A 15,203-nucleotide genomic window follows, 5' to 3' on the forward strand; every position below is an offset into this window, starting at 1 on the left:
GTAAACATATACACTATATTGCCAAAAGTATTCGCTCACCTGCCTTAACTCGCATATGAACTTAAGTGACATCCCATTCCTAATCCATAGGGTTCAATATGACGTCGGTCCACCCTTTGCAGCTATAACAGCTTCAACTCTTCTGAGAAGGCTGTCCACGAGGTTTAGGAGTGTGTTTATGGGAATTTTTGACCATTCTTCCAACCATTCTTGCTCTAATTCATCCCAAAGGTGTTCTATCGGGTTGAGGTCAGGACTCTGTGCAGGCCAGTCAAGTTCCTCCACACCAGACTCTGTCATCCATGTCTTTATGGACCTTGCTTTGGTCACTGGTGCACAGTCATGTTGGAAGAGGAAGGGGCCAGCTCCAAACTGTTCCCACAAAGTTGGGAGCATGGAATTGTCCAAAATGTCTTGGTATGCTGAAGCATTCAGAGTTCCTTTCACTGGAACTAAGGGGCCAAGCCCAGCTCCTGAAAAACAACCCCACACCATAATCCCCCCTCCACCAAACTTTACACTTGGCACAATGCAGTCAGACAAGTACCGTTCTCCTGGCAACCGCCAAACCCAGACTCGTCCATCAGATTGCCAGATGGAGAAGCGCGATTCGTCACTCCAGAGAACGCGTCTCCACTGCTCTAGAGTCCAGTGGCGGCGTGCTTTACACCACTGCATCCGACGCTTTGCATTGCACTTGGTGATGTATGGCTTGGATGCAGCTGCTCGGCCATGGAAACCCATTCCATGAAGCTCTCTGCGCACTGTTCTTGAGCTAATCTGAAGGCCACATGAAGTTTGGAGGTCTGTAGCGATTGACTCTGCAGAAAGTTGGCGACCTCTTCGCACTATGCGCCTCAGCATCCGCTGACCCCGCTCCGTCAGTTTACGTGGCCTACCACTTCGTGGCTGAGTTGCTGTCGTTCCCAAACACTTCCACGTTCTTATAATACAGCTGACAGTTGACTGTGGAATATTTAGGAGCGAGGAAATTTCACGACTGCATTTGTTGCACAGGTGGCATCCTATCACAGTTCCACGCTGGAATTCACTGAGCTCCTGAGAGCGACCCATTCTTTCACAAATGTTTGTAAAAACAGTCTGCATGCCTAGGTGCTTGATTTTATACACCTGTGGCCATGGATGTGATTGGAACACCTGATTCTGATTATTTGGATGGGTGAGCGAATACTTTTGGCAATATAGTGTATGTTGAATCTCTTTTCTCCTGTGCAAAAATGATATAAAATATCTTTTAAAATATGGAATATGAATAAAAATATAAATGTATAGCTAGGTCGAAATCAGCCAGCTGTTCACAGAGCGTTATTTCTTAGACAGCTAGAGCTGTGCTCAACATAATAACGTAAATGATGCCAGGCTACGATTGCAGCGACTTACAATGGGTGTGTGTTAGTTTGCTAGCTGATGACGTACTCTCTGAGCAGTCTGCTTCCTCCCCGGCGTTATCTTAATGCGGTCTCTGTGGCTATTAGTCTATTACATTTCCCTGATATTTGATCACGATGTGTGCTGTGTGTTTACACATTGCTCAATAATATCTAAATGCTATCTGATTAGGATCAGAGGAGTGAGAAAGCACTTTATTGTAAGGTATAAACGTTGCCAGGTTTTTTTTTCCCCCTAAGCTTTAAAATCCCAGCTGGTCATTTCTCAAATTTTCTCTAGTGTTGGAAAAAAGAAAGAAAATAGATTTGTATTTAAAAATCAAGTCTGATCAGCTCTGCTTTCTTGCTTCTCTCATTAAATCGCTTTTTTTCCCTTCCCCTTTTCACCCTCTGACTGTTATTTGATAAGCCGGCTGTTTTTGTGGAATCGAGTTTGGAGGAAAGTGGTCCGAATAGTTCCAAGCTCTTTGCGAGAGCGGAATAATGAGGCTGGCAAGCAGGCAGCTTTGTGCATTTCAAATGCCAAAGGAGCAAGGACTCACTTGTTTAAGCTCCTTGGTTTTTTCCATCTTCTGAACACAGAATGTGATTATTAACTGAGGTTTTTGTTTTTCGAAAGCTTAGCTGTGATTAGACCATGTCCATAAATGGTGTGGATAATACTGCAGTTACCAGATGGAAGAGAAAAAGGAGATTAAAAAAAAAAAAAAAAAAAAAAAGAAACTCTTCTCAAATGGGAGAAATCTTTCTATCCTCATAGCGACTTAATGGATGTTACCTGCATGTCACAGAGGTCACTCTCTACCTTTTCGTACAGTGCCGGGGTGCGAGTCTTCTAATCATTCGTTTTTTCGAAGCGTGTTACGATAAAATACACACTGATTTGTGTGTGAATAAGTGGCCGAGGTCAAAGAAAAAAGTTCTTTAAAAAAAAAATAATAAAAATAAATGCCTGAGATTCCTGTACTTTCCTGTGACAGTGCAAATGGCCTACGCAGACATGTGCTAGCATTTAAAATAGCTTGGGATTAGTGGATGTTGAAATCTAATCCAAAACTACTGAAGTGCCCAAGCAGCATGATTGGAAAAAAGCAACGTTTTTTGAATCTGTCCTTCACAGATACCAAGTGTCAGAGCTGTGCACAAGCTTGCATTTACAAAACTGGCAGATCACTTTCACTCTCCACAGGAAAATTATTTAAGTGAGTAAAAAGCCAAAAAGAGATTTTCCACCCTGAAAAATTCCAGGCCTAGATTACTGCCATGTGTTGTTTTGTGGGAAGCATGATAATGGAAATAAATAATTAAATCCTGATGATGACTGCACAAAGAAATCCTGGATTTCACACTTTGCCACAAACTTGAAGGTCCCCCCCCCCTCCAAGTTCAGACGCTCAGACGACGGAGGATGGAGGAAGAGAGACCAAAAGAGGAGGAAGAGGAGAGCAGAGAGAGAGGAGACGCTTCGTTAACAGCTGCTGTGCCGGGGAGGTGTGAGTTGCTGCCACTCGTCACTCTGTCACACACTCCACATTAATCCTCTGTGTTGTGGAGTTATGCTGCTTGTTAACAGGGTGTAAATTCAAATCCCGTTCAGCTGGAAAGCCTCGAATCGTTGCTCTCCATCCTCAACATCCTCGCTTGCTTTTTTGGATAGAACAGATAGCCACGTAAACGTGCCAGCGACACCAGCCACCATCTTACAACTAGCAGTCGCTATGGAAACCTCACGGCCACTAGAGTTCGGCCTCTTTGGTTGCTGTAAAGGCTGGGAATAATGGCCGCACACGGATTCTCCTCGAGGGGAGAGAGAGTCATGAGATCATATGACTGGTGTGTTAGAAAGGCCTCGGATAAAACAGTGGAGTTTTAATTTCGGGTCGTATTTGCTAGAGGATTTTGAGGAGATAAGCGCGCCTGTTAAGTAAGACCCACACCTCTATCACTCAAATCTCAGTACATTACTGCTAATACTCAGGCTTTGCCTCCTTCAAACTTGTAGAATTTAGACAGTATTTTTCCATCACACACATTTCACAAAATCAGTGGCTAATTAACAAAATTGTTTTGAACACATTTTGTTAGTCGTCATCTCCTCTACTTCTGCCACATTGTCGGTGTGTGTCGGTGCCACTGATATGACGAATAACTTGGACTTTAACACAAATGGCCAACAAATCAGTTCCATTCAATTCATTTTGTTTATTTGTGTAGCGCTTCTAACAATAGACATTGTCTCGAAGCAGCTTTAGAGAAATCCAGATGCAGATCTGATCTTGTTTCATAATGAGCAAACCAGAGGTGACAATGGCAAGGAAAAACTCCTTGAGATGAAACCTTTGAGGAGGAACCAGACTGAAAAGACAACTTGTGACACCAGATAGTGGAATCCTATGTCATTTCCATATCCAGGGGAATGAGTATGTTGAATAGATGTTCAGTATGATCATGGTGTGAATTGGAATGAAGACAGGAAAGTTTCAAGAGCATTTCTTAGCTACATGTTTACACTATCCAAGTGACATTATCTACTGAAGAAAGGGTGAGACTTGAGAGTGAACTCTTTGGGAATGTAAAAATCTTGCAGGTTTTCATATGGGATCATCCACAGCAGCAAAAGGTAAACAACAGCTCTTTCGTTTGTAGACTTGCCCCAGTTTCCAGATATTTCTCCTATTTTCTTCTTTCATTATTTTTCTTCACAGACTCGTTGTTACTTTACTGCTATGAAAAACCTGAAAGGTTCTCAGTGTTTGACATGATGTCTTTTGGCTTCCTTTTTTTCTCCTACTAATGTACTGGGAATTGTGCTAGGCCCCAGTAGGTCTCCTTCAATCTAGTCAAAAATGAATCCTAGTTTGTATTAACATTTAACCCCATCCAGATTGTGCGAAAGAAGCTGTAGACCGAGTGGATAGTCTGGCCAACTGGTCTATGAGTTCAACATATAGTACTCTTCATTCTTATAAAACACAATGCAAAGTCTTCAAGGGATCTCTAACCGTTTCCCCAAGTGGGACAATGGATTTCGGTTCGTTCTTGAGTGTGCAGCACTATTGTTTTTAAGACTGATTGTTCCAATCTGAGAATGTTTAACATGGCCCAAATGTTTTATGGTGTTTCGAAGTGTTATGGTCTGGAGCAGAAATGAGTCGTTCTTGCCCAAGTGAACTTGAGGACCATACAAAGTCTTGCACTCGTTCACGTACAATGGTGTTTATTATGCAGCATGCCTAGCAACATTCCTCTCAGTGTAATCCAAACATACAGTTCATTATAATGGTTCTAAAATCCATTTAGTTTCACTGCTGAGCAAACCAAAAATAGAGCGCTGAGAAAAATGTTTGAGGAACCATCCGCACATGAGCGGGCTGTTGGTTTTCTACCATAATGGATGTTCAAGAGGATTATTCCATTTGGCTGAGTGTATTTGAGGATTCATTTTTCCTCTTAAACACTTTCAAAGGGAGCGAACACCCTGCCGATGTAGCGAGAGGTGGGATGAACGTTTTAAACAAACGGACAGCTGAAGTCAAACATTGTGAAGCTTTAACTCTCTGCATCCGTGCTTTTGGACTGTGTCCGTCTTGTTGTTGACTCTCCGCTGGGACAGAGCGTCTGGCAGAGAGATAAGCGGAGAGGACACACCAGCTCTCTGTAGCAGAGAATGTAAACAACATGACACCTAGTTTGACAACGGTGTTCTTGTCTCTATTGCTCTGTGTTGCTTTCCTTTCCTTTCCTTTTCATTTTTGCCCCCCTCCACAAGCTTTCTCACTTCCAAGCTTGCTCTCTCTCAGATCCACACTCTCTCTCAGGTTCATCATCTCCCCTGCTGTTTGCATATATGTCTCAGTTAGCAGGTCTGAGTGGGCTGTCATGGTACACAGCTTAGCCCTGTTCCCTAGAGAGTGACCATATGGCATTGTTGTAACAGTGGGGTGTGTTTGAACCAGCAGTGTGTGCTCGTACACACGTAGAGTGTGTTTGTGCAAGACAAGCTACTTGCTCGGAGCATGCCTGCGGGTTTGTCAGCCTCGTCTCCGAGCTCCAGAGTGCTGAAATCGAGCGATAGTGAAGGTGATATCAGTGATTACCTCTAGTCAGAAGTGTGAGAGGGATCTTCTTCATTCTGACTCGGTGAAGGAAGAAACACCGTCATGGTCTTTGGCCAGACATCAGTTAAATGGGACACGACCCACCAGTCTGTAGCTGCTGAAACGTCAGTTCATCAGCACGGGCTCATTAGCAGCACTTGGCTGTGGTTTTGTGGCTGCTGTTCCTGCAGATGGCCCGTGTCATGTGTTTTCTTGGGCCTGCCGGTAGTGCTCCCGGAGCTAAGCTTCAAGTGTCACCGGTGCACTGTGACTCATTCCAGCCGAGCTGTGAATAATATCTCTCACCTGGACATTGACTCGGTTTCAGTACTGCAGCTTTTACAGACAACTAAACTACAATCTAACATTCTCCCCACCCTACTCCACTCCACTCCACCCTCTCTCTCTCTTCATATCCTAAATGCTTTGACATTCTGTGCACTGCTTTTCCTGGATATATACAGTTACTTAGACAGCTATTACCGAAGCCCTTGAAACATTCCAGATTGAGAAATTTAAACAAACGTTGTGTTGGAGTGGAGAGGTGCTGGAGCCATTCTCTAGGTGAAGATGGATGGATTTCACACAACAAAACACTCGGAGACTTCCTGTGCTCGCTGCCGTCAGAGCCTCACTAGGACTGAAAAATGTCACCCTCATTAAAAACGCAATTAAAGTTAATTGAGGCTTATACTGAAAATAAACGGCAGGGTCATGTTTATTATCTTGCTCTCACCTCAGACATTTCTCGCTCCTCTTCAATTTTCACAGTTAGATTTCACTCTTGTCTTCGTTTTTTTCTTCTGAAGGCTGGCACTTTTTAATATGTCATACTTTACACCCATCCTGTTGGTAATTGACTTTGTAATTATAATAATATCATTTATGGATTTATTTGTCGCCTCTTAGTCAGTATATCATAAAAATGTACGAATGAGGCTCATACTTATTTCTCCATTGCATGTCTTTGTCCTATCCAAATATCAGAAAGTGTTTCTATTAAGTTCCAGATGTAGCATTTAGCGACATGAGACATTAATTCCCATGCAAGATTATTGAATATGATGTGAATTATACACAAATAACACTCCGGCTCTGATTTGCTCCCTAAGACTATTTATTAATACAGACAATAAGCTTAAAACTGGAGTAAAGAGTAATTACACACAACTAATAAGTAAATATGTAAATTCATAAGATCAGTCAGTTTTTAAGGGAAGGGAAAAGCCAAATGGTTTTTAACGCTTAAGTATTTTTTATTTAAGCTACAGTAGCACGTGTGTCAATGGGGGAAAATGGCAAATATAGCAAGAACGGGCCATGTGCACGTGTTTGCATTGTAATGGTTCAGATCCTGTTCCTTCTGAAGTTCCTGCTTTGTCTGCAATGGTCCATGGTGCTATCTACCTGTGTACTCAGCATGTGACTCTGTTATCTCTGAATCTTTGTGTCTTTGTCTTGTCCCTCATGTCTTATCTTCTGGTCCAGTTGCAGTTTCACACACTCTGCATGTGACTCACCAGACGGAGGTTAGAGGAGACATAGTTAAGTTAACTTGCAGTTGGGTTTCCTAATGGAGCCTAACTTTGCTGCTCTGTAGGGGAAATGGAACATTTAGGCAGCGGACTCCACATGAGGCAAGAAATAAGGAAAAGACAGCCGTGTCAAAAACGAAGCCCTGGAACCTGCTGTGGCTACAAATTGTTGCTTATATTAACAGAATGTGGCTGGCTGAAAATGTGGTGATCATTTATTTCATTTCTCTTATGAAATAGTTTCACCATCATTTCTGTTACTATTATAGGATGCATATAGAACGACAAGTTATGGCATGCTGTGGTCCATGATTTGCCTTGCTTCATGGTCCTCTTACAGGTGATGAGTGGCAGAGGCAGTAAAAGCCACTGGCCCGAGACCAGTTTGGACCTGCACTTGGCCCAGTCGGCCCATTAACAGTGCTGTGCGAGCTGCTTTACTGAGCAGCCAGGAATAACAGACTGTGCCAACAATCCATGCACAGCAAGCTGGAAGAGGTCAGAGGTCAATGCGGTGGCGCTAAACCGCAGCTGTGCTGACACCGGAGGAAGTGTGGTAAGTCAATCACCCCAACACCACCTCTCTCCCTCAACTCCCATCACACTCACCATTGAAGAAGGAGAAGAAAAAAAAAAAAAGGAAAACCCAACCCTTGATGGAAATCCCTGGACTTCAAGCCCAGAGTTATAAATTTGATACGTGCCATGGATCAGAGCCATGTAACTGCCATATAAAAGGCAACCATGAGTATGTGCAGTAAATAAGTTGATCCAGAGCCAGAAACGGTCAGCAATGTTAATGCAGAATGCCACTGTGGATGCCCTGTGTAATATGTTTGCTGTAGTGAAAACAACCAAAGGCCCCATGACCTCTGACCTACCTTTTGAGGGAGACCGATTACTCAATTGACGTGCCTGATGCTAAACCTTGTTAGTTTCCGAATGCAACACAAATGAGCCTTTTCCATTATCTAATAAGTCCACAAGCTCCCTCTCAGCTGTCGCTGGCCTCATCTAAACATCTGCATGCAACCGCACACCAATCTGCATAAGCTAATTACAGCTAATCTAATCCGTGAGGGGAGAGGTTGCTGAGAAGACCTTTACAAATATCAGCTGTATCCACAGCTTTAGTAATGAAGAAAATGGCTAGTGCACAGAGAGACAGAGAGCGAGAGAGAGAGAGGTTAAGCTGATGCGGCTCGTGTTGATTTTCATGTGTGTGTTTTTCTACGTTCCGTGTTAATCGCTAAAGGACAGTCGACATTTACTGTGGCTCGCTCTCTGGTCGGCCAGAGGTCACCGTGGCAATGGCCAATGAATACTCCTCGGCGTGCTGAAACTCGGCCTGGGTTTGATGTTCATTTTAATAAGCGTCCCAGTTCAAGAGTCAGAGCTTTAGTGCTGAACTACTGAACCCCTGACATTTTTGTGTGTCATATCTGAAGACAGCACTTCTAACACATTGTTTTAATCTTTTTGTTTTGTTTTGTTTTGTCTTCTATACTTTGAGTGTTTGTTAGATGATGTAGAAAGACTGAGCTATGTGAAGGTTTGTGAGGAATAATGGTTAACAATGCTGCTTTTCTCTCACGAAACCAATTCACTGAGAAACCTGTAACCTTTTACACATACATTTACTCTACCGTTACAGTGCAGTAATAGGTTTATTGTTTTAATTTAATATTTCATGGATTTTTTCGGGAATTACACTTAACAACAATGAAACAGTCTAATATACTTTGGAAACTTAATTTCAGATTGTGAACTGCATACCGTACGTGGTTAAAAGTAATTTATATTCTGTTTTGCTGTGTGCTCTGCCAACACTGTTAGCCACATGGTGTAAGTGCAGGAAATTCCACTTCCCAGGAGCGCCCCAGCTCTAATGAATGTATAATAGCTACTTTTCTACTTGAACAGACTGGTCTGAGTTTAGTTCATAGAGCACTAATGCCTCATCACTCATCAAGAGACGCTGCCTCATCGAGAGACGTTTGAGATAAAAACCCTTATTTTTCTGCAAATCTTCTATATTGTATTGGGGGGAAAAGCCTAGAGAGTCTCAGTGATCATCATTTGAGATCAGTGAAACAAACACTCATTAAATATGCCTTCCATTTTTCTCAGAGTCTCTTAGTGTTTGACTTTATGAACTAGAGCGCCAGAGATGGCTGAGATAGAACACGCTCGTTTGCCGTTTCTGAGTTGAGAAATTATTAGATGAAGACAGTTTCTGGTTAAGCTTGTGTTAAGTGGACTTCTTGTGTAATTGCATGCCATTATCTTCTCCCCTCCACCCCCAATCAACTTCACCACGAGTGTGTATATGGACGGCTGCGATGGATGGCTGACCGCTCTCACAAACAAACATGATCTCTGACCTCCTGGGTAAACATGGCAGAAAATTGGCTTTTATATACACCTCTTATCTCTTTTCCCATCCTATCACTGCCTAGTCCCCATCAGGATAGCCAAACAACTCTAAACTAAAGTCCCTGTGTTAGGGTGTGTTTGTGTGCATGTTCGGTAATGGTTTTCACAGATTGTGAACGTAGAATGATTAGTGTGAATGTAGCCATTGAACCTAATGCACATGCTGACGTTGTTCAAAGCTTCGGGCTGCACAAAGAGAGGCTCACTGCCCTGAAGGCCAGCTTCAAGCTCCTTCAAATGCTCCGTGAAATACGGCTTTTAGAGCTAGTTTTGGCAGCACTCACAAATAAGGTGCAATATTTCCTTCTCCTTGCTTCGGATCAAGATAAGTGTGGAAGGAATGAGGTGTATGGTTCCACACAAACACAATAGTCCCATTCTGAGCAGGCAAAAGATTTGCCGTCTAATATCCTCACTCTGAAAAATCCTGTTATTAACCAGGTTATTATAGCTCCACTGTGTGTATGTGCTATAGGAAGAAAATGATCTGTGGCTCACAGAAGTGAGGTTCCTCACACTTATCATGTGTGTGGATTTGTATTTAAAGGTCTGTTTGTGTGTGTGTGTGTGTGTGTGTGTTAGCTTTAGGTTATAGCTCTGAAGTACTGTGTGAGCACTTTAATATTCTGGGATAATTCTCTCCAAATATCCTCCGCAGTTCCCTCCACTCAGCCGCATACAAAAATCCTCTTAGCTGAGGAGACTGTTGCATCTATTCACAACATTTCCTCTCTCTCTCTCTCTCTCTCTCTCTCTCAGCACTACCGGAGTGAAAGATTAAAAAAATCAACATGCAGTCATTTCTCTAATTTGTTTGTGTTGCAGTTCATCAGTGATGTGCTGACTTAGCTGTGCATTTTTCACAAGGAAGCTATCAAATTCATGCCACATTCCTATGGTAGGAAACACATTCACCTGACAAGATGCTGCTGTTCCGTACATCATGAAGTCCTGTTAGCATGACAGCTCCTCTCACCACACTATAATTGGTCAGTTAGATCAACTGCCAGTTAGACTAATGTTTAAATTGAGACGATTCTGCTGACCATCTCAAAGCTGCCTTCTTGTTCTTGGTCTGGACGCATGCTGTATATATACACAGGCTAATTCCTGTTAATAATATTGAAAATAATAAGGATATCTTTTTGTAGAAATGATTGCTGTTGAATATCTTATTACAGAAACACTTAAATTTCCCTTTTATGAACATATTTTTTTAAGTGTTTTAAGTATTTTTAAACTCTCATTGTGTTATAAAGATATAGTAATATTTTATAATTCATTACCAATGATAAGGCTCATTATTTCTTTTTTTTTTTTAATTATTATTTCTCAAGAATTTGTGTGTGTGTGTCTGTGTGTGTCTGTGTGTGTATAAAGCACTGACACTGAAAGGTCCTTCCAAAAATGTTTAATAAAACCCTTTTCACAGGCAGTTTCACCATACTTGTGATCTTTTTTTTCTTTCCTTGTCAGAGAGCAACATGTTTTTGCTTTATTTATTTTCTAGTACAGTTTAGAGAGTCCATCATACATCCCTGTCTGATTTTTTATTATCCTATTATAATGAGCACATTACTATAAACCTGCGATTTGAATTTTTAGGCCAGCAGAACTGTCCGATTAATCAAACCTTCTGATCAATCAGATACAAGAATCCGTATCAACATCTATAATCTACGGCATGAAAAGCAACCGTACACTAGAACAAGCTCCACATATATGTTAAAATGCATCCATTTGCTAAATGCATTGTGGTATCGTAAATAAATAATTAAATAAAGCTGTAAAACCCCTGAACACTTTACACCCACTGCCTTATCTCCCACACATCTGTTTTACTTCATTATTTATGAATGCACGGGATAAATACATGCATCCATGGTCAATGTATACACACGGTGTAGTTAGCATGATAGTGATATTCCATGTGCCTATTTAGCTTGTTCATAATCAGGCAGATAGTTGTGTTCACACTGGCACAATAACCAGAAGCTCTTGAATTATGAAACAAAGGACAGTGTGCAGCAATTAACTGCCATTTACACAGGATATTTTGTTTGTCCTTGCATAAAGGATTGTGTGTGTGTGTGTGTGTATTTGTTTCTTAGGCATATCTGTTAGGCTAAGTGTGTAAGAGAAACAAAGATACTCGGCCAATTAGCTTTATTAACAACATGGTCAGTGCTGTGTTTGATATCGAAATGATCTTCTCCTTTTGAGGATTGGTGTGTTTCCCTGACTCTATTCCTCTCTCTCTCTCTCTCTCTCTCTCTCTCTCTCTCTCACTCACACACACACACACACACACAGTGTTATTTCAGTTGGAGATGGTGTCTTACTTTCTCCAGTCATTGTAGGGCATGTTGTGTGTGGGTGCTGGGGGTATCTGATGATCTGATCTGATAAGAGAGACAGAACTGCTTGTTTTCCTTTTCACCCTCAGCGTATGTGTGATGGACACAAGAGCCACTATGAGAGCCTTCCGATTCTGGCGTGTAAACATACAGGGCCGGTGTTTTACTATGACCTAATACTAGGATGTATGTATATATACTGTAACAGGGGATTATGATAGACAGCATACTTTTTAAATGGGTTTTTATTTTGGTGTTCATACACTGAAATTCTGTCTTGTGTTTATTGCTGCATGATGTTAGCTTAATTATACGACGGTGTTTTGTTTGTGTTGGTTATTAACAGCTTATTGATTTTCTTTTTTAGATTCGGCAGACAAATGATAGTCATCAAGTAAATTCTATCTGATGCCTGTGACAAGCCCCTCCCCCTTCCATTTCATGGTGCATTAGTGCAAACGTGTCCATTAGACCTTTCTCTTGAATATAAAGAGCAGCACACCAACATTTTATTTCAGTGTGTTACAAAATAAATAAATAAATAAATAAATAAATAAATAAAAGACACGGTAAAGTTTTGCACTTAATTGAACCGTCGCCAAAAACAAAAACACAAACAAACATATCACAAGGAGAAAGACCTTAATGATGTCTTGCTTGGGGTGTGAAGTGTAGACAGACAGATAGACATATGGACAATTTCGCACTGTCCCATAATGCACCATGAAATGGGAGGGGGGAGGGGCTTGTCACAGACATCGGATTTAGTTGACGACTCTTTTGTCTGCAATGCTTCAGCCTCCATCTAGAAAATGAGTCAATAAGCTGTCAATAAAAAAACCACCAGCAATAAGCACTTATATAAGTATAAGATATATTATCTAACAATGTGCAGAAATAAACACAATTCCGGACAATTCAGACAATTTCATATTATTTATGAAATTAATAAATAATAAATATATTTTGTATTAAGTAAGAGCTTAAATATCCTTTTTTTAAGACATAACATCAAAGAGCCAAAGGATTTCCTCTTTGGTACTGGAGATTAGTTTTAGGATAGACACCTACTTAGCTAGAGTAATACACAAGTCAGTGGATAAACCCAACAACGATTGCAGATATAATATCAAGCACAAGCTTGTGTACGTACGGTTTGTTGCATGCGTTCACAGTGAAGCTCAGATTGCTGTCGCCTCTCCATCACCGGGCACAGACAGGGCACTGTACTCACTGGCACCAGCCCGCTGCTGGACTTGGCAGCAGGTTACACACGCTAGCTTTGAACAGGACGTTGAAAAGTTTCATATCCATTACATAGCCCACTAATCGTTTTAAATGGTAAATGTGATCCTGATGCAGGGCTTTTTCTTGAGCCCTATCATGATGAACGTAACAGGGCCAGATGGAGAGAACGGAGATATAGGAGTACTGAACCCAGCTAGTACCACTGCTCCTGTTACCAGGCAGTCACGACACAGCCTTGAGGAAGTGATGGAGGGGGGCGGAAGTGTGTTTTTTTTTACAATACATTTAGAAATGAGAACATGCCCGAACAGAACCCAACTGTATTTGGCTCTGGTTCATTTCCTACCGACGTGGAGATAACTAGATTGCTCACTGTGACAGAAGGAAAGGAGTAGAGCTGTTCATGTGCTTGTGTTGATGCGATTGTAAATCTAACATGGAAGAAGCACTTGAATTAACAATGTCTGATTGGTCATTTGGTTATATAACATTATACTGCAGGTTAAATTAATGTCTCATCATCATACAAACCTTTAAAAAAAACGTTTTAATGTCACCGCTGTTTGTGTATGCTGACATATAGAACCTCATCACAGTCAACAGTGTCATTAACACTAGAGTACATCATTAGTTCCTGCAGATATATGTCTAATATCTCCAGTGCCAGAACTGTATCAGGTACAATCAGAGCAAGGAAAAACAAGGAAGTTTCAGTATCTGGTGCAAGATGTTTACTGTATTGTGTGCAGTAGAGCCTAAAGACTGTTCATGGTGGTATGTTTTTGGTGTATGCGTATATGTATATATATATATATATATATACATATACGCATACACCAAAAACATACCACCATGAACAGTCTTTAGGCTCTACTACATATATATATATATATATGTGTGTGTGTGTGTGTGTGTGTGTGTGCTGGGTCCTTCCTGCTGTTGTCCCCTTTTTTTCTTGTTAAGGTTTGCTCAACAAACCCCCTCCCTATGCCCAGCCGCTGCTGTGGTGCTGCAGTAATTTACTGACAGCCATTTGTCTTTTGTCTGCATTTTACAGCAGTGTTATAAAACTTGTGGTGTTACTGATGCCATAAAGGAATGGAGTTGTGTGTGCAAAAGTGCTTCATTAAATCCATTGTGACTGGCCCGGGCACTCTTTAGGATAGAGAGAAGATGAAATTACAGTGTGCTGTTGGTTTCCTGAGCTCATCAAGCCCTCGTTCCCTACTTCAGATAAGTCACACTCTTTTCAGATAATGCATTAACTACCCATCAATACTCTATTACTCTGCTGTGAGTCTTTTATAAGTAAAATGAGCTTTGCTTTCATTTTCGGGGTACACCGTGCGGGATGGCTCTCTTTTTGTCTCATTTTTGAAACGGACAGCAACCATATTTAAGGAACAGATTTCGAAGTGTTTTTTGGATGAAATCGTTTGTGGCCTAGTTTCATGATGAAAGCCGGTTCTGGTTAATAACAGAACCACTGGGCTAGAGAGGATTATTGTAGCCCTATTCAATATGTGAACATTTTCTCTTTCTGTATGTCCGTGTTGTATAATTAGATTCTGCTCTTTTTATTCCACATGTCTTCTCTGCATCCGTATATCATTCTACACTGGCCAGAATACTGAGACTTGCTAAGGCTTTTTTTCTGTCTCTCTCAGCCGCACACATACACTTAAACGCTTTTTTATATCACTATGTCTGTGGAAACTGCAATCACCCTCCCACCTTCCAACTTCCGAGACTAATGGAGGGACATCAAAGTGTGTATTGAGCAGCCTCCCCAGGTCTTCTTTTCTCCTCACTCACTACGCCGGAGCTCTTTCACTGAGCCAGCCGGCCGCACATCAAAGATCGCCTAGCTACTGCGCTTGGCTATTATGCTTCCTTGTTAGAAGAGCACAAAAGCAATGAGATTTTAAATGGAATTATATTGGCGTGTGTGCATGTGTCTGTGTGCGCTTGTGTAAAGCACAGAGAAAGACACCATATGCTACTTCCAAGAGTACTCTGTGCATTATTTACTGAGTTACTGGTAAACGGATGAGTAAAGCAACATACTGAAGATGAGCAATGGTGAGATTCTATTCACTGACATCCACTGCCCACATGTGC

Source organism: Hemibagrus wyckioides, linkage group LG06, assembly GCF_019097595.1.
Source record: "Hemibagrus wyckioides isolate EC202008001 linkage group LG06, SWU_Hwy_1.0, whole genome shotgun sequence".
Taxonomy (NCBI): domain Eukaryota; kingdom Metazoa; phylum Chordata; class Actinopteri; order Siluriformes; family Bagridae; genus Hemibagrus; species Hemibagrus wyckioides.